This window comes from Triturus cristatus, chromosome 7 (genome assembly GCF_964204655.1).
Source record: "Triturus cristatus chromosome 7, aTriCri1.1, whole genome shotgun sequence".
In the NCBI taxonomy this organism is placed as follows: Eukaryota; Metazoa; Chordata; class Amphibia; order Caudata; family Salamandridae; genus Triturus; species Triturus cristatus.
The window spans coordinates 656,719,023-656,741,388 of record NC_140590.1 but is presented as its reverse complement, the minus strand read 5'-3'; the positions used below and the strand labels follow the sequence as shown (position 1 = coordinate 656,741,388).

Sequence of the window (22,366 nt, the reverse complement as noted above, 5' to 3'; positions counted from 1 at the left end):
TGTATACACCGTCCCCTCCTGACACATAACACATTCAGTAATGATATCCAGATCAACTCTACTCATACACCTACATAACGGAAGGCCCAAATCAAAATGTTGAGGCACAGCTTCTAACCTGAAATGTCTGCAGCCTTAATAATCCCCGAAAATGTAAGCTAGTATTGTCCTACTTGCACAGACTGCAAGGAAGAAAAAAGAGAGTGAGGAAGGAAAAAAAGGGGTGCGTCCTCTTCCCCTAATAAGTAATTAATACAACATGGACAGACCCGTACGTATATCCTTAGATTTGTCCGACTCAGTATAATGCACTAGGGCACAAGAATACAATGGATTTGTTAGAAGAACCCTCACCCACCAACCTAGTTGGTGGCATGCTTCATCATCGGGTTCCCAGCTGGGCTGCCGAGTGCAACCCAGCTGGCTTTTGATGCCTGGATTACAGCAGAGCGTTTTTTTGAGGGGTTGCGAGTATGAAATGTGTTCAAAAAGTGGTGCAGTTTAAAAATGTCTCTAGGATGCCCAACCGGGTAATGATTTATTCATAGGGTCCTAGGACACATTAAAAACAAGGTGAGATATTGTGAAGATAAAAATCGATCTTCTATATCTCTTAAAGGCTGGTCGGCCAGATATCTCACCTTGTTTTTAACGTGTCCCAGGACTCTATGAATAGATCATTACCCGGTTGGGCATCTTAGAGCCCAGCTGGGAACCCGATGATGAAGCATGCCACCAACTAGGTTGGATATACCTACTTGCACAGACATCATATTAAGATAGCTTTCCTACAGGAAACGCACTTACCCCCGCAGACGGCCCCTCCATTCGCCACCTCCTGGGGGCCGCACAGATTTTTCACTGGGTATAACACATACTCAAGGGGAGTGTGTATTCTCCTACATCACAGACTCCCTTTCACACACCATACCACCACTGCTGACGATCAGGGATGGTACGTTCTATTATCCGGGACACTGTTTCTCAATATTTACGCCTCGAACACAGAAGACCCCTCCTTCTTTACCGCAATACTTACATTACTTACCAACACGAACCCAGCACCTTAATTATTGGCGGTGGCCTGAACCTATGGCTAGACCCCAGCCGTGACACGTCCGGAACTAGACAGGGTAACAAGCCTCAGGCCCTGCGGGCCTTCCGGTTTCTCCTAGATTCGTTGGGGCTCCATGATGCGTGGCGCACGCGACACCCGGTGGAACCCAGGCTATACGTTACATTCAGCCCCCCATTCGGCTGCTGGTTTTTCGATGCTTCTTCATGTCAATGGATAAGCAATGTAGAAATTACCACGCACTCTCTCAGACCACGCACCAGTTCTTCTTCACGTCGCGTTCCCCTACTCCACAGGCTGGGAACACAGATGAACATTCCCAGCTACTGCATTGTTGGACGAACTGTTTCGGTCGGAGCTACACACCGCGATTCTTGAGTACTTTACTCTTAATACGAGCTCAGTGACACAGCACTATGGTACGCCTATAAGGCGTATATCCGTGGCATCTGCATTTCTAAACAGTCGGGGGTGCTTAGGGCAATACGACGCAGGCCTGGCCCGACTGGAAAGCGAATTGACAACTATGGATAGTTCCAATAGTGCCGCAGATCCATCCCTTAAACGGGAATCTCTTTTATAAGAATTCAACAATCTCGCAGGCAGGGAGGTCACACTGCTAGGCAAATAACAGGGGGCATGCAGATTTGGGCAGGGAGAACATCCTGGTAGGATGTTGGTCCGCCTACCGCGCCCCCTCGAGGGGGCGGGACAATTTAAATCCCTATACCGGAAGAATGACAGTCGCCACAGATAACGCAGATATACTCAGGAACTTAATAACATACAATAAGACTCTATACACCACTAAGCTTCCCACAAACTTTGCATCCCATCTGGCCTATCTGGAGGGGGTGGCGATGGTGTGGCTAGCCACTGGACAGGATCAATTTCTCGGTGAACCCTTTACCGCTGAGGAGCTTAGTCAGGCAATTGACTCGCTCAATGGTTCAAAGGCTCCATGCCTGGATGGCCTGGATGGCCTGTCCTGAACCTTCTACAAAACATTTAAACAGACGCTGACACCCCATCTGCTTGAAGTGTATTCCGAATCCCTTGACAACGGCTTACTTCTGACGACAATGCAGGAGGCAGCAATTACACACCTACTGAAACCCAGGAAGGACCGCACCAGATGCACCTCATATAGACCGTTTCATTGTTAAACCTTGACAATAAGATATTGGCCAAGATGTTGGCAAACAGGCTAGCACTACTTTTAGATCAGATCCTCTCACCTGTACAATCTGGTTTTGCACCGCACAGGTCAACCGCCCTCAACCTCAGAAGTGTCTTTTCAGTATTAAACATGGTACCACCTACGACTCCTGCAGCAGTGGCGCTCCTTGATGCTGAGAAGGCTTTTGATTCATTGAAGTCGTTTTTCCTCTTTGCAACACAAATTAGGCGGACCCAACATTTTTATTGTGCTAGTCTGACTCCTATACTATTCTATCACAGCTAGTCTTCAGGTAAACAGCTCCCTTTCTGACCCCTTCCCGGTGTCCAAGCCACGTGTCAGGGCTGCCCATTATCTAAGCTACTTTTCATTATAGCCATGGACCCCCTGGTTAGGCATTTGCAGGAGAAGCACATGCACCGTGGCCTTCGGTTCCGTCCTGGCCCTCTATTAATATACATGTACACGGACGACATTCTAGTGTTCATAAGGCACCACGCTGAAAACGTAAACCCTCTTATGGACGAGATTATCCGTTTTAGAGACATGTCGGGCATGCGTATAAATTGGGACAAATCCAAGCTCTTCCCCTTGACAGACTTGACAATCGCCTCCAGCTGCACACACCCCCTACACTGGACAACCGAGACCACCAAATATCTAGGGATAATACTCCATAGAAACAAAGATCAGATAATCTGTCTGAATTACGGCCCGCCATGGATAAGCTGACTACCCAGGTGGACCGATGGCTCCCATTGCCGCTGTTTATGGCAGGCCACATAGCCCTCATCAAGATGAATGTCCTACCTTGCTTCTTATATCTCTTTGTAAATATCCCCATCCCTCTAAGACATTTTTCTCACAGCTCCGCTGCCAACTGCTCCGACTGATATAGGCTGGCCGTAGACCATGAATGGCATGGGATACACTCTCACTCCCCTAGAAACGTGAAGGAGTTACGGTTCCTGACTTCAATTTATATTATATGGTCGCGCAGGCCCAGTTCGCTTACAACTGGTTCCACCCTAATGCCTGTATACCCTTAGCAAGCCTGAGCAGGAGCTCGCGGACCCTATTCTGCTCAATGCGATACGCCTGGACCCCACCGACATACAAACACTCTCCACCACATGCTGGGCCTGGCAGAAACTTAGCTGACTTTTGGGATCTGGCTCTTTGTATTCTGCCAAACTTCCAGTGCCTCACAACCCCTGGATCCCATTAACGTCTGAGAAATTGGTACCTCACAAAATCTTCACCTTCACACATTCGGAGATCTTTTCACGGACGTACATATTAGAACACTAACAGATCTAGCTAATCACATGGAATTATCCCAAATGGACAGATTGATCATCACCAGACTGCACTGCACCCTGCGGGCGGTAATCCTGTCCTTCCCCCTCTCCCCAGAGGATGTCTACCGCTTACACTCCTTAAAGCCGACAATGACAGCTCACATCTGATCACTAAACTCTACTGCTCATGCATGACCCTGAAGCGGGTGCAGGACAGGGGGGTGCTGCGCCACTGCGAGGATGACCTGGGATAGCCGCTCACTGACAAGGGCTGGGTCTGCAACTGTGCACAAATAAAGCAAGTCTCGCTTAACCACAGACATACACTTCGTTTGTTTATAGGTTCTACATTACCCCCACGGAACTGGGCAAATATGACTTCTCTAAAACTTTGCAGTGCCCCAAATGCCACCACAAAGGAGCGGACTTCTCCCATATGACCTGAATATGCCCTGTCATATCCACTTACTGGACATCAGTGTTTCAGGTGATATCAAATATGATATCTAAAACGCTCACACCATCCCCCAAGCTGGCCCTGCTGGGCATCGTCTCTGACATCCCTGTCTGCTATCGTAGGTTTACAGCTATTGCACTGTTACTGGCCAAGAGGGAAATTGCAGTACACTGGGGGGCCCGTCTGAGCCCCACAAAGGAGGCATAGCTCCGCAGTATGAGGTACTGTGAAATGCAAACTGAGATTTACTGTTCATTACAGCCCACCACTTACCGCCCCAAGGACATATGGCACATATACTATACCTACCTTCTTACTCTGCAACACGATTCCACCACATCCTCTCCCTTCCCAACTCCTGAACACGACGCTATCCCCCTGAACCTCAAACCTCGCCCACCCACCATTGGCCCGCGCCACATGACGTCCCATACAACTCTCATGCAAGTACCGCCTCCCACATAAATAGGTAAACTTGGACTCTAACTCTCTTTAACGCAAACTCGTATCCTCGATTAAACAACTCTGCCGCAAGTGGTTATAGGTCTACTCTCCCTCCCCCCAATTTACCACCTCCATCGTATGTATTATATTATTTGATTCCTGATGTTTTTTATATAGTAATTTTCTCATGCGCTGTTAAGTACAGTTAATAGACATGACTTGCTATTATGTGACTATGTGTAGTGTAACCAAATGAGGGAGGCAAGACAGGATTGATGCTTTGTTCGGTTTATTTTATCTTCTGTACACAATTACGGCCCACGAGGAGCAGCGGGAGAAATCACCGCCGGCTCGCGTCCTCGCGCTCTTCTGCACTGCCTGCCCGCCCCCCGACGTCACAGCCATCCTCGACACCGGATTGGCCGGTGACGTCAGGCGGCATGCAAGCAGAAACAGGACTACGGGGTTTGTAACCAACGCGTACGTTACATCACGTACAACATCTCCCTTTCTTAACAAAATAGAGAACTATACATAACAATCATCTCATAACAAAATCTTCGAACCTTTTAGGTGCCCTGATATGCCTTGTAGGTCTGCGGGGAGTGAATTGCAGGTTGGCCCCCGCGCTGCGGTTGCCCGTACCACCTTGGCCCGCACTCATCACATTGCGACTGTCATCCCTCACTGACATGGGACTGCTGTCGCCATGGCTATCAACGCCCGCTAGGCCATGGCACGCACTCGTACCATCCTCAGTGGTCCCATCAATGTCCGCTTGCACCTGCCATTCGTACATACCATCATCGACCTCATTCTCATGCACCTGGCTGCCTCTCATGATGATCTCTTCTTGACCTGCCTTGAGCCTGACAATGTCGTCCTTGCTCCGCCATCCCCCACCTTCCAAACAGACAGCTCCCCTAGTCACTCCTTGCACTCGTGCAGGGGTCTGGAAAACAGACTCTCCCTTCAACACTTTGGTTGGTTTCTTCACCAACACCCAATCCCCCTGCGCTACCGCTTTGACTTTGGCTCTATTCACCTCATCGGCGTACCGCTTGTTGCTTTCCTGTTTGGCCACAATCCTTTCTTTGACCCTCAGCCTCTCATCGGATACATCTTCAGGTACCTCCCTCATGTCATACCACCTATCAAGTTTGGGAGTAAGCTCGCTCATACACCTTCTCCCTCTCATCAGGTAGAACGGAGTGTGCCCCGTGACAACATTGGGCGTGTTGTGAAATGTGTGTACCTTGTCCGCCAGAAATGCCTTGACATCCAAATTGGAGGCAATTGCCTGTTGCACACCCTCCTTCAGGAACCTATTCATGCGCTCGACCTGCCCATTGCTCTTAGGGCTGTATAGCGGGGTTTTCTCCTGCTTGATCCCCAATGTGGACAGGAAGTCTTTCATCTGCCTGGAGACCAACTGTGTGCCGTTGTCGGACATCAAGATCTTCGGCTGTCCTTCATTAGCGAAGACCCTCTTCAGCTCCCGGATCACACGTTCAGTGGTAACCTCCCTGACGAACTTGTAGTGGATCCATTTGGAAAAGTAATCCGTAAGGACGATGAGATGTCTGCAATCGTCGGGCAGCAGGGTAAACGGGCCCGCGAAATCAATAGCGACTTTGATCCATGGACCAGCAGGAATGTCCACCAACTGCAGCGCACTTCTCGTCGTCTTCCAGTGCTTGTCGGCCCTCAAACATGGTCCGCACCGGTCGATAAAACTGTTGACATCGCCGCACATCCCTGGCCACCAGTAGTATTGTTTGAGTAAGTTCCTTGTGGCGGTAGCGCCCGGGTGACCTTTGTGAGCTAACCGGATTAGTTTATCTCTCAATCCTTCCGGCGGCACAAACAGCTCATGTCTTTTCACGAAGCCGCCCTCGATGGAGAGTTCGGGGCTAACCAGCTGGAAACTTCTGAGCGCACCGTTCAAGTTCCGGATCGGGGGCCAGCGAGCCATTATGTGATCCATCACCCTACGCATAGTCGTGTCTTTCTCTTGGGCCGCCATCCATTCCTCCTCCGAAATGGACCCTTCGCATATGGCCGTAGCGTCCACCAGCGCCACTACGCACTCCGTGTCATCCATGGATCCGTCCCCCTCGCCGCTGACCGGCAAGCGCGACAAGCAATCCGCTCTGCAATTGAGGCCGCCCTTGATGTGTCTAATGGTGAAATGATACTCCTGCAGCCTGGACATTAGCCGCAAAAGCCTCGAGCTGGCCTTCCCGTTGCCGCGGCCTTCGCCGTCCATCATGTAGATTAAAGGCTTGTGGTCCGTGACCAGTTCGAACTCCATGCCCCACAAATAGTTCCTCAGTTTCTCCACGGCCCATACGCATGCAAGCGTCTCCCTCTCAATGGTGCTGTAATGCTTCTCAGCGTCACTCAGTGACCGGGAAATGAAAGCGACCGTGTTCTCCGTCTTCCCATGGAACTGGCAAAATACCGCACCGATACCCTTGGCGCTTGCGTCGACTGTAATCACATTCTGGAATGCCCTGTTGTATGGCTGTAGCACGGGAGCAGCCACGATGGCATGCTTGACGGCATCAAAAGCAGCTTGTTGGGCATGCGCCCACGTGAATTTTTCGTTCTTCCTCAGCAGCTTCCTTAGGGGCTCCACGATGGTCGCATATCCCTGCATGAATTTGGAGTAATATTCGCTGAGCCCCAGGAACGATCGTAGGGCGTCTTTGTCTCCGGGACACGGGGCATCACGTATGGCCCTCACCAGATCATCTTTTGGCGCAATGCCCTCCGCGGTCAGCACGTGTCCCAAGTAGTCGATCCTGCCCTCCATGAACTTGCACTTGTCCTTGGAGACAGTCATCCCTTTGTCGCGTAGTACACCCAGCACTTCTCCCAGCAGCTCCAGGTGCTCCTCTTCACCCGCCGTGTGGACTAGAATGTCGTCCTGGAAGGCTTCAACCCCCTTCATGTCGCCGAAGAGCAAATCCATCAACCTTTGGAAGACACCGGAAGCTGAGGCGAGGCCGAACGGAAGGCGGACGTACCTGTAGGCACCGAACGGGGTAACAAAGGTGGTAAGTGCCTTGGACTCCTCCGTGAGGCACACCTGGTGGTATGCGGACTTCAGATCAATCAAGGTGAAAAATCGCGACCCAGATGTAGAAGACAGGATCTCTTGGATGTTGGGTAGAGGGTGGCAGTTCACCAGAATGTTCCTGTTCAAAGATCGCAGGTCCACACATAGCCGAATGTCCCCTGTCCTCTTCTTCTTGGACACCACGATTGCGGACACCCACTCTGATGCGCCTGCTTCCTCTATCACTCCCTCCGACTTCAACCTATCCAAAACAGCCTTTAGCTCCCCCCTGACAGAGAGGGGAACAGATCTGACCTTGTGTTTTATCGGCACGGCATCCTCTTTCAGTCGTATGGCGTGCACGAATCCTCTCACACACCCTACTTTGTTTTCAAACACAGACTCAAATCTGCCGATGACCTCAGCTAATCCCTCATGTAAATCATCCGGCTGCACGTAGCCGACCCAATCCTCCCTCAGGACTATGGGATCATCCGCCCCCGGGACTAGCATCACCCCCAGCTTGGCCAGATCCTTCCACCCCACCAGGCTCCTCCCTTTCTCAGCCACATAGATCTTCGTTCTCACTGTTCGCCCCCTGAAGGTGAGGAAGTCCCAGAAGTACCCCATCATCTCTATGTCTTTCTCCCCAAAAGCCTTCGGGTTCACATCCGTCTCATGCAATTTCACACCTTGCCACTTCAACTCATACGTGGTGTCAGAAATCAGGGTAATGGGGGAACCAGAATCGGCCGTAAATGGCAGCTCAACTGCGCCAATCAAAACGGAGCCAATAGGCCCCTTCACTCTCCCATCCTCAGCATCAATGGACAATACAATGTCCGCATCAGTATCGGCATCGCAGTCGCTCACCGAGCTCACTTTCACGCTCCCACCAGGTCTCCTGGCTTTGCATACTGCCGCAAAGTGGCCCACTCTCCTGCACTTAGAACAACTCTTGGACAGCGCTGGGCATGTCCTGCTATCCGCCAGGTGATCCCTTGACCCACACCTAAAACAAGCGAGTGGCTTCCTGCCCCCCCCTTTCTCGCTCGCCACCCTGTCTGGGGTCCTGGATGCACCTCTATGTTTGTCCTGCACAAAGAACACATTAGAAGCCTGGCTCGTGCTCGCAAGTTCTTTCGTGGACACCATGGAACGTTCAACGGCCTTCGCAATGGCCACCACATCCTTCAGCGACGGATTCCTGCAAGAAAGCAACCGCTCCTGCACCTTTTTGGAATGGCAGTAGAACACCACCTGGTCCCTGAGGTAGGTATCAGTCATCTCCCCGAATTCACAGTCCTGCGCCAACACACGTAGACAGGCAATATACTCCTCAATAGTCTCACCTTCCTCCTGCTTCCGTAAAGCGAATTTATGGCGCCCCACCATGACATTACCCTCCTCAGAGTATTGCAGTTCGAGCCGCTTAACCGCCTCCTGGTACACGTCTAGAGGGGCAAGGGCCCCCGGAGGGTCCGTATAGATGGGCAAACTGTCAAAAACCTCCTGGCCTGCTTTCCCCAACAGTCCGAACAGAAGCGACTTCTTGCGTGCAGCGCTATAACCCTCGCCGTCAATGGAGACGATGTAATTCTCAAATGCGCGCAGCCACCCCTTCCACTTCATACATGGCTTACCAGGCGAGTCCAGAAAGAGGGGCGGCACACATATGTTGATGGGTTGCGCCATGGCAGGAGAGCAGGTACACGTGGGGCAGCGGCGCAGATCCTGGACACTCCCCACCAATCTCGGAAGGACACCCCGACCGCAGGGATGTAGACGTCAGGCACCGCAGCAATAAACGCAGCCTCAGGAGATGGAAGCACCCAATACCAGCAGAGAAGGCGCTCCCTCCACAGCAGCTCACCAGTGCAGCTCACGGAGTCGTCGGGGCGAGACAGCACCACAGGACAGCAGGCAGCCCCCAGCAGCACACCAGCAGGGCTTCGAGGCAGGAGGCAAAGGCAGGCAGCAGAAAGCAGCAGCCAGAATCTGGCGCACGGGAAACAGCGAGGCGAGACCAGCGTGAGGAACAGCACATGGGAACATCAGGCATCGATCAATTCACTCGCGGGCCGTAATGTCCGTTTTTAACCCTCGTCGCCATTTGTAGTGTAACCAAATGAGGGAGGCAAGACAGGATTGATGCTTTGTTCGGTTTATTTTATCTTCTGTACACAATTACGGCCCACGAGGAGCAGCGGGAGAAATCACCGCCGGCTCGCGTCCTCGCGCTCTTCTGCACTGCCTGCCCGCCCCCCGACGTCACAGCCATCCTCGACACCGGATTGGCCGGTGACGTCAGGCGGCATGCAAGCAGAAACAGGACTACGGGGTTTGTAACCAACGCGTACGTTACATCACGTACAACACTATGGATACATATGCCATCTTAAGAGTGCGATATTCACCTTCTCTGTTAAGATGAAAGTCTCCCTCGTTTGTATGTTTGTTCCTTTTCCTGTAATGAAGTAATAACATCAATTTAAAAAAAGCCATCACTAATGAAAACAACATGTATGCGCTGGCTAGCGTAGCAGCACATGTTGATTTGAAATTAAATGGGCTGAAGGTTGGGCTTTCTTTCTTGTGGTGACGCACTCTGAGCAACGTTTATATTTAATGACTTAAAGTGAAGGTGATTATTTTCAAAGGGGATGCGCACACTGTGCACAAGCAAAATGCAGTCACTCATAGTGAGGAGAGCTAGTGGCTAAAGTTGGTTGACCCCTTGTACCATGCTGTATGCTGTGGTGGGTGGAAGCAAAATGTGAAAGACAGTTGAATAGACCAATGGATAAAAGGGGCATAACCAAAGCCCCTATATGTATGTATATTAGGATGAATATTTCACACAAACAATAGTGTGGTGAGACAGCCAAAGCTGTCTCAAAGGCCAGACTAAAAAAATATTAGATGTTTTATCTGCTTTGCCCTATAGACCCAAGAGACCACTCCATTTCAGTCTTAAGCTCTGAATCTGAAAATATTTTCAAAAATTTTTAAATACCAGCCTTTGAGTCACATATTAGAGTGTACAGTGACAGGCTTTGTCATCACACAGAGTTCTTGTTATATATTTCCGCTCATATTTGCATTCATTGCTCAGTCACTAAACACTTTGCTCAAAGTAGCTTGATTGAAAATTTAGAATGGCTCAGATGCATGTGGGATACTCTAGATATATACTTCGCTACACATAAACCACTGTGATCATTATACAGGTGCTACTGATCCAGCGCAAGGGAAAAATTTACATATTCTCCCTATGTCACACATTCGTAATCACAACAACTCATCCATACACTCATTCATTGGTGGGGCCCATAACACCAACACGCACTTGTCTCACCCAAATCTGTACACAGGAGAAAAGGCGCTGGACATGTGGGTACCTTATTACCTATCAGGATTACATTTCTTTACATTATATACATTATATACACGTGCACCTATAGAATCCTGACTTTAACATCAAGGCACTCCACCACTTGGTCGATGGACCAATTAGTTGGACTGGTTGATGGTGAATTAGAACCAGCTAAAACACAATTAAAACCTAGGAAACATCTGATTAATTTCTGTAATCAATTAAAGAACCACAAACTCTTTCTTATTAATTAAAATTTTGTTTATCTAAATATAATTTTCTCCGTATTAGCATTTATGAACTACAGGTCATAGTATAAATTCAGTTGTTTAAAGAGAAATCAAACATTTAGTAAATAAGCATAGATTTAGAAGGCGCATTTAATAATTACCAAATCTTAAATGTTGGTGACCCTTTGAGCAATCAAAGAATTATCCGCATTCTCTGGTACAATCTCCGGAATAAATGTCCGACCCATCCCAGCAAAGATGAAAACCATTAGATGAAATAACATCCCGAAAATCAAAGAAACCCAAGGCAAACCATGGAAATCTTAACCAGCTCAATGCAGACCCAACGCCATGAAAGATCCACCCAATGAACCATCCCCCTTTTGCGGATGAGGGTATTTTATACCCTTTTTCCCTCTTAATTTATTTTAACATGCAACATTCTAGGGGTAGAGAAATGTTCTGATTGGACAGTCCGGGGTCATCTTGTAATTTTACAAAAGTTTCCCAGGGCAAACTGGTTCTCCATGAGACTTGGCATGGCAAAGCACACATTTTATACTATTCATTCGGTTCACAGGCGAAAGTTTCGAAAGTAACGTTTGGAGGAAGAGAAAGCATCTCAGTACAGGTTCTGCATTGTCCCCTTTGCGGTTCACACCGTCCATCAGTTGGCAAGCCACCACGCTCAGATCCTTGACAAGGAACACACTGTCACAGAGCTGAGGTCAGTTGGAGATTTCCAAAGCCATCCGATTCTGCGCAGAAGTTATCGCGCTCACATGACAGCGGCTGCATAGGGACTCCATTTTAGGTACTGCGGCCTAGTAGGCCCAAATGCCAACTTAAGCAAAAACAGACATAACATTAATTAAAATATAGAAATGGAGATTCTAATGTTTAAACCCATACTAATCCCAATGTATATTAGTATTCACCTAGCTTGTAGCAACATTTAAAGCAATAATACTCACCATTCTGTAGTACTAGAAGCACAAACCATCACAAAAGCAACATAAATCATGCAATTTTCTATTTCACCACAAATCTAAAGTTAGTTTGCGTACCATAGTTAATTCATTAATTGTTCTGCCATGCAATTTGCATTTTAGTCCCACGTGTATCTCGTGTTTATCAAGGTGTAAATGTTGATTAGTAATATTTAACTTCAAACCAATTCGTACGAGTTAGATTTAGAATGATTACGTAATTAATTTCATGCAAATTAGAGGAGGTATACAAAATTTTGTTTTACCTGCTCCATCAATCCCCCCCCTTTGGTGATTTTAACATCACCACTAATCACTAAATTTTCTAAATCTCTCTACGGAAATGGTTTTATTCAGTCTCTTGCATTTGTTAGGTTACATCACAGTGTTTCCCATATCGTTCTCTTTTGTTTTCTTGCACATATTTTCTTGTAACTCTTCTAGTTCTATGTCTTCTATCTCTCTTTCTCTTATTTCTTTCTCTTTCCTTTTCTTATCTTATCTTTTTATTTTATATCGTAATTTTCTTCTTTTTATACACACACAGCCTAATCTCAATATTAACACTATAATAATCACAAAGGTCACAGGTATCAGTATTTTACCCACAAAGGAACTACCTAGTTTTGTTAATAAATTCTTAATAGTGGATAAACCCTTACCAAGTTTCTCCCAAACACCTTCAACCTCCAGTGGAACAATTTCTTCATGCAAATCAGTTATATTCTTTATGTATTTCTTTAAGTACTGACTTTCGTCAGGAATGTAAGTACAGCAATGTTGTACCTTCAGCATTCCACAGACTCCTCCCTCTTTGGCCAATATAATATCAAGGGCAAGTCGATTTTGCATAATCATCGCTCTCATGGCAACCATTTCGGTATTTACCATTAAGAACCCTCCAGCTGTGCTTGTTGACAAACGATCCACAACTGTAGACAATTTTCTAATTTTATGTGCATTGAGAGATATTCCAACTGTGGGTATCAGTGCTCCAAAAATATCACCTATTATTTCTGACCAACTTTCCCTCCTTCTACGTGTTAGTTGCCTACCTATTTCGTGCAAACCATCATCTCCCCTTTTCACATGAAATATTTTTGGAAAGACCAGGCCTACATAACAAGGCCCGTACCAGTGGTCCGGCAACCTATAATAAGCTCTGTTCCCACAAATGAAATATATTCCAGGGAATACTGGATCATTTCCTCCTTTAAATCCCCATCCTCCTATTATTCTATATAAGTCATGGCATTCACTTGCACATACAAAATAATGATCATATACAGTATTATCCCTACTTATGCATAACTTCCTTTTCTGGGGCCAATCTAAAGCCATTACTGGATTTGTGTCTCCTTTTAAATGATTTTCCTTTCCAACATCCCAAAATGTTGTTTCTATCTTTTCCCCAGACCCCTTCCTTTGCATCTTAACTCTCCTCTCCTCTACCATGTTCAGGAAAGTTTTATCTTCTTTCCTCAAACGGCAAGTAAGGTTATTCTTAAACACTTCTTCTAGAGTTAATTCTCTTTTTTCTAAGAAAAAATTGCCAAGAGTTTTACCAGGCTTTACCCTATTTAATTCAGGAACTACAGGAATCTGTGAAAAAATATTATCCACATCAGTGTAATAGTATTCTAATTTCCCTGTTTTATGAAACAAACTAGCTAAGACACTACAAGTTATCCCATACGTCAAAGGAAGGTGATGATAAGTAACACCTTCGGATACAGATGCAGGAAACTGCATGCAAACGTAGCAGTCTCTAACCTCCATGGTTTTTACATACTTGTACAACAATTTTGAAAAAACATTATTAGAAAAATTATTTATGGACTTATCTTTGTGAAGTTCTGTTCGATCTACCAGTTTGGTAACATGACTTTCATCAAACTTTTCCTTATTAGTTCCGTTTACTGTGTGTTCTATATTTTCAAATGTTACTCTAAATGAAATTGTTATTGCCAATATGATCCAGACAAGCATTAGTAATCCTGTACAACAAAAACAAATTTTACTCCATCTTCGGAGAAACCCACATGTGGATTTCTATTTCCTCTGTTTGCCATTTCGGTAATGATCAGTGTCTTTTGACTTAGCCTCTTTTCTTCAAGAATTTACCTCTGTCTAAACCTAAGGCTCTGGTTGCCTACTTGGTTCTTTTCTTGTCACGTGTCTCGTGCGGGTTTTAATTCCTGGTGATTTCTCTTGTCATTTCAATCCATGTATGACTCGTCTTTGCCTTTAGGTTCACAGTCTTTGTTCAGAACTTCCTGATCATCCGTTTCTTCTCTGGTGTCAGACAAGATAACTCAGGATTTCCGAATCTTCCTCTCCTTTGTCCACTTCCTGCACAGTCACTCTTAGTTAGACTTTCTTGCCTATCAGCTTCCTCTTGTATATCAGGAAGTGCCATATATGTCCATTCCGGTGACTTGTACTTCTGGTTCGGTTTCTTTATCCTCTTTGCTATTCGCAAGTGTTTCTGGTCAGTGTCTTCTTGTTTTTCTTGACTAGACACTTCATTCACTAGTTCAGCATCAGCAGATTTTATTCTGGTTAGTCGGTATATCATTCTTTTGATTTTGTTGGACCAAATATCTTCTTTTAACCGCCTTTTTACATTTTGTTCCTTTCCCTTCTCGCTCTGTTTTCCAAGCTCTTTTCCTCAAAGTTCTTCCACCTTTGCTTTCCTCTTCACTTTCTTCAGATTCTGTATCTGTCTGGATGTTACTTTCTTTGGATTTTATCCTCAAGACTTCAGGTTCGCTGTCTGCATCTATCCCTCCTCGTGTTTCTTCCACGCAATCTTCCTGCTGACTAACTGTCCCTTTTTCTACCTCGGTGTGTTATGTGCCTACACCTCCTCTGGGGTCTTCTGCAATCACCTCACCCTCACACTCTGTATCTAATTCCTCACCTTCTATTTCTATGATTTCGGGCGGAATTTCTCTTGTGCTTCTACTCGGGGCTTCCTTTCCAAAGATTACTTGTTCAGTTTTTCCAGTATTCTCATTTATTCTTTCTTGTATTCCCACTGGTTCTGTCTCAGATTCAGAACTGGTATCAGCAACCTCAAGTCACCTTCTTAGTGGTATATATTCTTGCCCAACAATTTGACTCGTTTCTCCTGCTTCTGGGTTTTGTCTCGTTCTCGTTTCTTCTGATTCGGAACTCGTGTCTGATGCATCTTGTTGCTCTTCTTCAGATTGATCTTCCGGATCGAAGAGTGTGACTGGCATGAATCCAGTTCTTCACTCCTGCACACTTCACAGCAGTCGTTGTTGTCAGAATCACTTGTCGTGGTCTTCGCCAGCATGGAACCAGACAATTTCTCCTTCTGTGTACTTTGGTGCGTACCCAATCTCCAGGACTTAAGTCATGAGCTGGCTTCTTTTCAAGAGTGGTCACATCTGGTCCAACCTGATGAAACACAGAATGTACCATATCAGCCAATCTTTGCAATAATCCAAGACAAAGTCATCAGATGTAGGCAGCAGTTTGTTGACAGGAATGAAAACGTGTCTCATTGCTCTGCCCATGATAATTTCATGGGGACTCAGACCAGTCTTCCTATTAGGAATTGACCTTATTGTCATGAGGACAAGAGGCAAGACATCTGGCCATTTTAGACCTGTGGCCAAACACATTTTTGCCAACCTGTTCTTTATGGTGCCATTTATTTGCTCCACCACTCCAGAAGTCTCTGGTCGGTAGGCACAATGCAGTTTCTGTTGAACATTCAATGCTTCACAAATCAATTTTATAATTTCGTTCGTGAAATGTGTTCCTCTATCTGTTTCAATCGTTACTGGGAAACCAAACCTAGGAATGAACTCTCTCAATAGGAGTTTTGCTACAGTAACTCCATTATTCCTTCGGGTCGGGTAAGCCTCCACCCAACGTGAAAACAGACAGACAATCACCAGTACATATCTTAGCCTTTTACATGAGGGCATTTCAATGACATCAAGCTGCATTCGAGTGAAAGGACCTCCCGCCCGTCCTATGGGTCCCAAGCTCACTACAGTTTTCCTTCCTGGATTTATTGCTGGCATATAAGGCATCTCTGACAAAGGCTCTCAGCTATAAGCCGCAACTTTGCATTATACCAGTTCTGTTTAAAAAGTCTAATCATGAAGGGGAGGAGCCAAGATGGCGACCGGGACGGCAGCGTAGGCTCCCGGCTCCATGAACCTCCGCACCCCGCACAGATATCCTGCATGAGATCCTTAGCCTGCGCTAGCCGCCCGTGTTGGTGAACGAGAGCGGCAACCGATAGTGTGACCCCGAAGTTTCTGGCAGCGGTACCGCCGGAGAAATGTCCGTCTGAAGTTTGCGGCCTGTGCAACCCTGGAACCGGGACCTCGAGTGGACACCATGGCCGGGCGGCAGTTCAACAACAGCGGCCATTGGTGACTGGGTGGAGTCGGACTACCGGAGCGGTGCGAATATCGGCTTACATTTCGCCGTGGTCGCTCCTACCACTAAGCGTGGCGGAACGAGTGCATGCCCGAGGTGGCAACTCCAAGACTCTCCGGTGATTGCCTCAGCCTTCGCTGGTGAGCTGCCCGGTCGCCACCCGTAACTCGCCCCGAGTTCTGCGGGCTGCTCCCGGATTTTTGCGGGCGCTGGTCCGTGGTGGGGCTGACAGTGGCCCGTGACCACACACCGGACACATTATTTGCCTGCCCCCGGAACCCTGTTTCCAGTGACATGGAACCCGAGGCGCTCGTGCCTGAGTCCCGGTCCCAAACTGGGTTGGACCTACCCAGCGGCCATTTTGGAAGGACGAGGTCCACCATCCTGTGCACTGGGTCGCAGCAAGCTTGGGAGGGTGCGACTCTGAGGAGCGTAGCGGAGCGAGCGCCGGGAGCTGTACTGGGGTACGGTGACCTTTTTGAAGCTCTCGGTGCCCTTCATTCCACCTTGATCCACGGCGCCTGGGTGTTGGGGAGTAAGCTCGATGGAGTGACAACAGCGTCGGAACAGTTGCGGCCTGCCTGTCCCCAGGTACGCTGGGACTTCCTACACTGCACACGGGAGGACAGTGTCGTGGCCGCCCCTGTGAATAGTGCACAACTGGACATTCCGGACAGTATGCTAACGTGCGCTCAGCTGGCTGTGGACCTGGACGGTTCCGGAGGTTTTGGACCTGAGTGGGGGGTGGTGGCCTTGTCCCGTGCGCGGCTTCCGGCGACTCAGGCAATATCCAAGCAACGGTCGCCTGCTCTGGCTGATTCCGCCTTCCTGGACCTGGTGTGCAGTGTAAATCCTGGGGCAGCACTGGGAAAGACGACCCTCCATAGAGCTGACTGTGTCGATCTTCAGAGCCTTCTACCCTACCTGTGTGTGTCGCTTCCTGACCTTTATTGGACGCTCCTCTTCCTTGTAACATTGGACTTGGCACTGGGTCGATGGGTATGCATGGGTAGATTTGCAAAGAGTGGCCAAGGATAAGGATGATCCTTCAGACGTGGTCATCTATTAGGCGGGCGGGCTCGGGGGTTGCGTGCTCTCACGGCAGAACTGTTAGTGTACTAAGTGCGTAATGCTCCTTACTTCTTTGACAGGGTCGATCCTGTGTTGTTTATTGTATGCTTTGCGGGGAAATATATGGTGAGGGAGGGAGAAGCCGGGGGCATGTTTTGCAGGCCCTCCTCCAGTTTATTAATACTCTCTCTACCCCCCCCGTCCGGTGGGGGTTCTTTTCCTATTCCTTTTTCTCTGTTTCTTCTATATTTCGGGTCTGCCTCCGGGGCGACAGGCACACTGCTGGGGGGGGGGGGCCGTACTCATCTGCAGAGGTGCAGGGTGGGGGGTTGGGGGAGGGGATTCTTTAGTCTTTAACCCCTTTTTTCCATGGCCTCCTTTTCTTCTTTTATTCTTCTTTGTCTTTTTCTGGGATCAGCATGGTAGAACTCCTTAGTTGATAATCGCTGCTGTTTCCTGTGTGCCATAATTTCCGTGGTGTTTCCTGGGTCTTAGGGCAGGGGGTTGCAGGCGCAAGTGGCCGTGATATTCCTCCACATCCTGAACTTCCTGTTTCAGCGCCATTGCTTAGATAGACTGCTGTTTATTGTTTACGTTCATCGTTCTGCCTGCCATTTTTCGCTGCTGGGAAACTGTTTGGCACCTGATCCTTCCATCCTCCTCTATTGTAAAATGTAAACCTTTATTATCCTGGTCTCCTACTTGGGCCGTTCAGAGACTGAGAGTATGTTCCCCGAGGTGCTGACTGTGGTACAATTGCTTTCTGTTATTCTGACTGTTTAGCGGCCGGCCCCGGGGGTTGTAGGCCCATACGTGTAATTGATTGAAATATCAATAAAGGTTTTCAAAAAAAAAAAAAAAAAAGTCTAATCATGGCATCCCTACCTATGTGAGCCTGCCCATGGTACATCCGTGCCATGGTAGAGATCATGCTATTAGGCATTACTGGTCTTCCATCGCGGTAAACCCAAACTCTGTCTGCCTCTCGTGGTGCACATCCGGATTTTATCCACTGTTTCTTTTCCTCTTGCCCTGCCTCTTCCTGTAACTGTCTCACTTCATCCCATGTACTTACAGTGTTAGTAAAAAGCAAGGCACATAAATCCATTTCCTTCTCCCTGTTACGATTTAATGAAGTTTGGTTTCGTGCGCTAGGTCATTGGCAAACTCATTGCCGGCTGATACATAGTCAGTTCCCTTTTTATGTGCGGCACATTTTACAACAGCAATCTGTTTAGGCAGCTGTATCGCCTCAAGTAATTTTCCAACAATTTCTGCATTTCTGATTGGGGTTCCAGTCGACGTCAAGAAACCTCTTTGGGACCAAATCTGCCCAAAGTCATGCACCACTCCAAACCCATACTGACTGTCAGTAATCACAGTGGCTCGCAAATTCTTTCCCAACTTATATGCTCTAATCAGTGCAAACAATTCAGCAACTTGAGGCTTCCAACACAGTCACTACAGTACACATAGCATAGGCAGCGCTCAAAATCCCTTCTCCAGTTCTTAGGCATGACCCATCCACAAACATCACATAGTCACTCTCTTTCAGAGGCACATCTTTTATGTCCGGACGTGGTTTGGTGCAAAAATCAAGCACTTCCAAACAATCATGATCAACATCATCCTTCACTTCCGCATTCACTGCATCAGGTAGTAATGTCGATGGGTTCACATTAGTGCATCTTACAAGACTCACATTTGTAGCACCCAAAATCACCTTTTCATATTTAGTGAGGCGACTATGCGTCATGAACTGTGTTTTACTCCTTGTCAAAAGGATTGCCACATCATGGGGCACAAACACTCTCACAGGGTATCCCATTACAATTCCTTCACTTTGTTCCAAGCCTTTTACACATGGCTGCTACAGCTTTCAAACAACCAGGCAACGCGGCAGCCACCGGATCTAATACGGCTGAAAAAATACGCAATCGGTCGTCTCAATATTCCATGTCTCTGCACTAATACGGAAAGGGCACACCCATCTCTCTCACTGCAATAGAGTTCAAATTTCTTTTCGTAATCAGGCATTCCAAGAGCTGGTGCTTCACACAAGCTGTCTCTCAGTTATTTAAAGGCTTTCATCTCTTCTTTATTCAGCTCAAGGGGATCTTTCACATCATTTTTTGTTAGGCGTACCAGTGGTTTTGCAATCAGTGAGAAGTTTCTGATCCACTGTTGAAAATATCCCACCATTCCAGGAAACATTCTGACTTCTCTCTGTCATTGGTGCTCTCATTCCCTTTATTATTTTAATTCTGTCCACAGTCACCTTTCTCAGTCCCTTTTCAATCTTATGACCTAAGTATTGCACTTCTTTCTGACAAAACTGTAATTTTGATGGGGAGTATGAGTCCTCCATCTGCCAAATGATTCAACAGTGCAACTGTGTCCACCACGCACGCCTCTTGTGTCTTTGATGCCACCAATAGGTCATCGATGTATTTCACAAGCACTGATCTTTCGGGCATTTTTAAATCTTCCAGTGACTTCTTTAGAATCTGATTAAATATTGATGGACTTTCTGTATACCCTTGAGGGATACGGCACCATGCCAAAATACGCCCCCCCGAACCGGAACGCAAAAATTTGTTGGCTATCAGGGTGCAATGGAATAGAAAAGAAAGCATGACACAAGTCAATGACTGTGTACCATTCTGCATCATGGGGAATCTGGTATAGAATTACCGAAGGGTTTGGCACAATGGGACAGCAAGGAACAACAATTTTATTCACTTTTCTCAAATCCTGTACTATCCTAAAGGTCCCATTTGGCTTTTTCAAACCCATGATCGGAGAATTACATGGACTGCTCATTATCTCTCTCAGAATTCCTTGTTCAATCATTCTGTCTATTATAGGCGTTACTCCTGCAATTATCTCTGGTTTTAATTTATATTGAGGAATATTCGGGTAATTTACTCCTTCTTTTACAGTTATTTTTACAGGATCTACCCTTTTCATTAATCCAACATCTTCTCCTGTGAAATCCCACATTTCTGTTTTTACTGTTTCTTTCAATCCTTGAGGCAATCCTTCCGGATCAGATACAAAAAATGCCTCAGTAATTTCAGGTTCTAAGTTTGCCATTGTCATCCTATACAGTACCTCTTCATCTGGAGTTTCAAAAGCTATACCATCAGGGGTACAAAAGTTGGTGCAATTCATTTTGCACAACAAATCTCTCCCCAACAGATTTACAGAACTAGTGTCACACACGACAAATCGATGCATATCAGTGAATTTCCCTATTTTAACCCTTACAGGATCAGTAAGATAAGCTTTTATCTGTCTATTTGAGACCCCAACTACTTGGATTGTTTCACCCGAGAGAGGAAGATTTTTCACTTCAGCCGATCTAACAGTTGAACGAGTAGCACCAGTATCCACTAGGAAAGTAATGTTTACTTCATTCACCTTTCCATCCACAAAGGGTCCTGTCTGGTCTACCTCTAGAGTTGCACCAAGTACGCACTCCTCTTCCTCTCCTAGGCACCGTCAATAACTCTCTTCTGACTCACTCTCATCGCGTTGCAGCCAATACTGCGAAACGGCACCAGCGCGCGGTAGCTTTGTTACCTGTTCTTCGGTGTAGAATCCTGTCTCATTACTGTATCTCTGAGGATTTACGTGTTGTGGAAAAGGTGGCTTTGGCACCTGACACTGTTGGGTAACAACCTGCTGCTGTCGCGGCAGTTGGCAACTCACCTCATTCTGCACCTGTGGATTCAATGATGAATTATCACCATTAGCTCTTGGTGGCAATGTACACTTGGATTTCCAATGCCCTAATTTTCTGCAATTATGACATGGCCATTTCTGTTTAGCTTCTTCTATGCTGATCTGTCCTTTTTCAACTCCAATATTAGGTTTTTGTTTTGCTTGGCCTATACCATTAGCTTGCTCGATCAACTGGGCTTCTTGTCGCTCTGCTACCTTAACCTGTGCTCACATCGCCTTCTCTTTCAGTTTACACTGTTTAGCTTCAATTTCATCACTAAAATATTTTGCATGCCGTAACACTTCATCTATCTTTTTGTTCTGCCAATCAACTGTATGCTGTTTAATCATTTCACTAACCTGAGGCTTTAAACCATAAACAAATCTGTACACAAAATGACTCAAATCCATTTCGCTTAATTTTTCACCTCCACTGTAGTGTTTAAAAGCCAACAATAACCTTTTGTAATACGCATGTACAGATTCTTTAGCCTCCTGATGAGTTCTGTCAATTTTTACCCAGTCAGTTTCTTTTAGAGGCACTTTATTTTTCAAAAAAGTAATTACCTGATCATATTTTTCCATTACTTCCGGATCAGGGGCTCCCGTCTTAGGATCCCTAGGATACTCTTGCGTTGGCCAATCTATTGTAATTTTACATTCTGCCCATAAATCTGCAGGGACAATTATATCAAAAAGACCTTTCAGATCTATCCACAATACCTTTGAAAGTTTGACAAACCTTTCTACCTGTCGGTACCATTCAACTGGTTTTTCTCTTAACCTTGGAAAATCATTGGTAAATGACAAAATATCCTGTTTAGTCCATGGAACATGCACATATCCTCCTCCAGAAATATCTCTCATGGGACATTCGGTTACCACTGGCTCTTTTTCTCTCACTGGGAATACTGAGAAGGACTTATCTGTAGTTTTCTCTCTCTTTCTGAACCATCTACTTTTCCATTGATCCACATCACCCCATTTCCTTAGTAATGCAATCAGTTCTTTAATTTGGGTCAACCTCC

General features: G+C 46.7%; 1 protein-coding gene across 9 annotated transcripts in view; it reads right to left on the bottom strand.

The window, feature by feature from the left end:
- ARSG (arylsulfatase G) overlaps positions 1-22,366 on the bottom strand; it is a 1,970,563-nt gene that overhangs the window by 1,084,551 nt on the left and 863,646 nt on the right. The window lies entirely within an intron of this gene.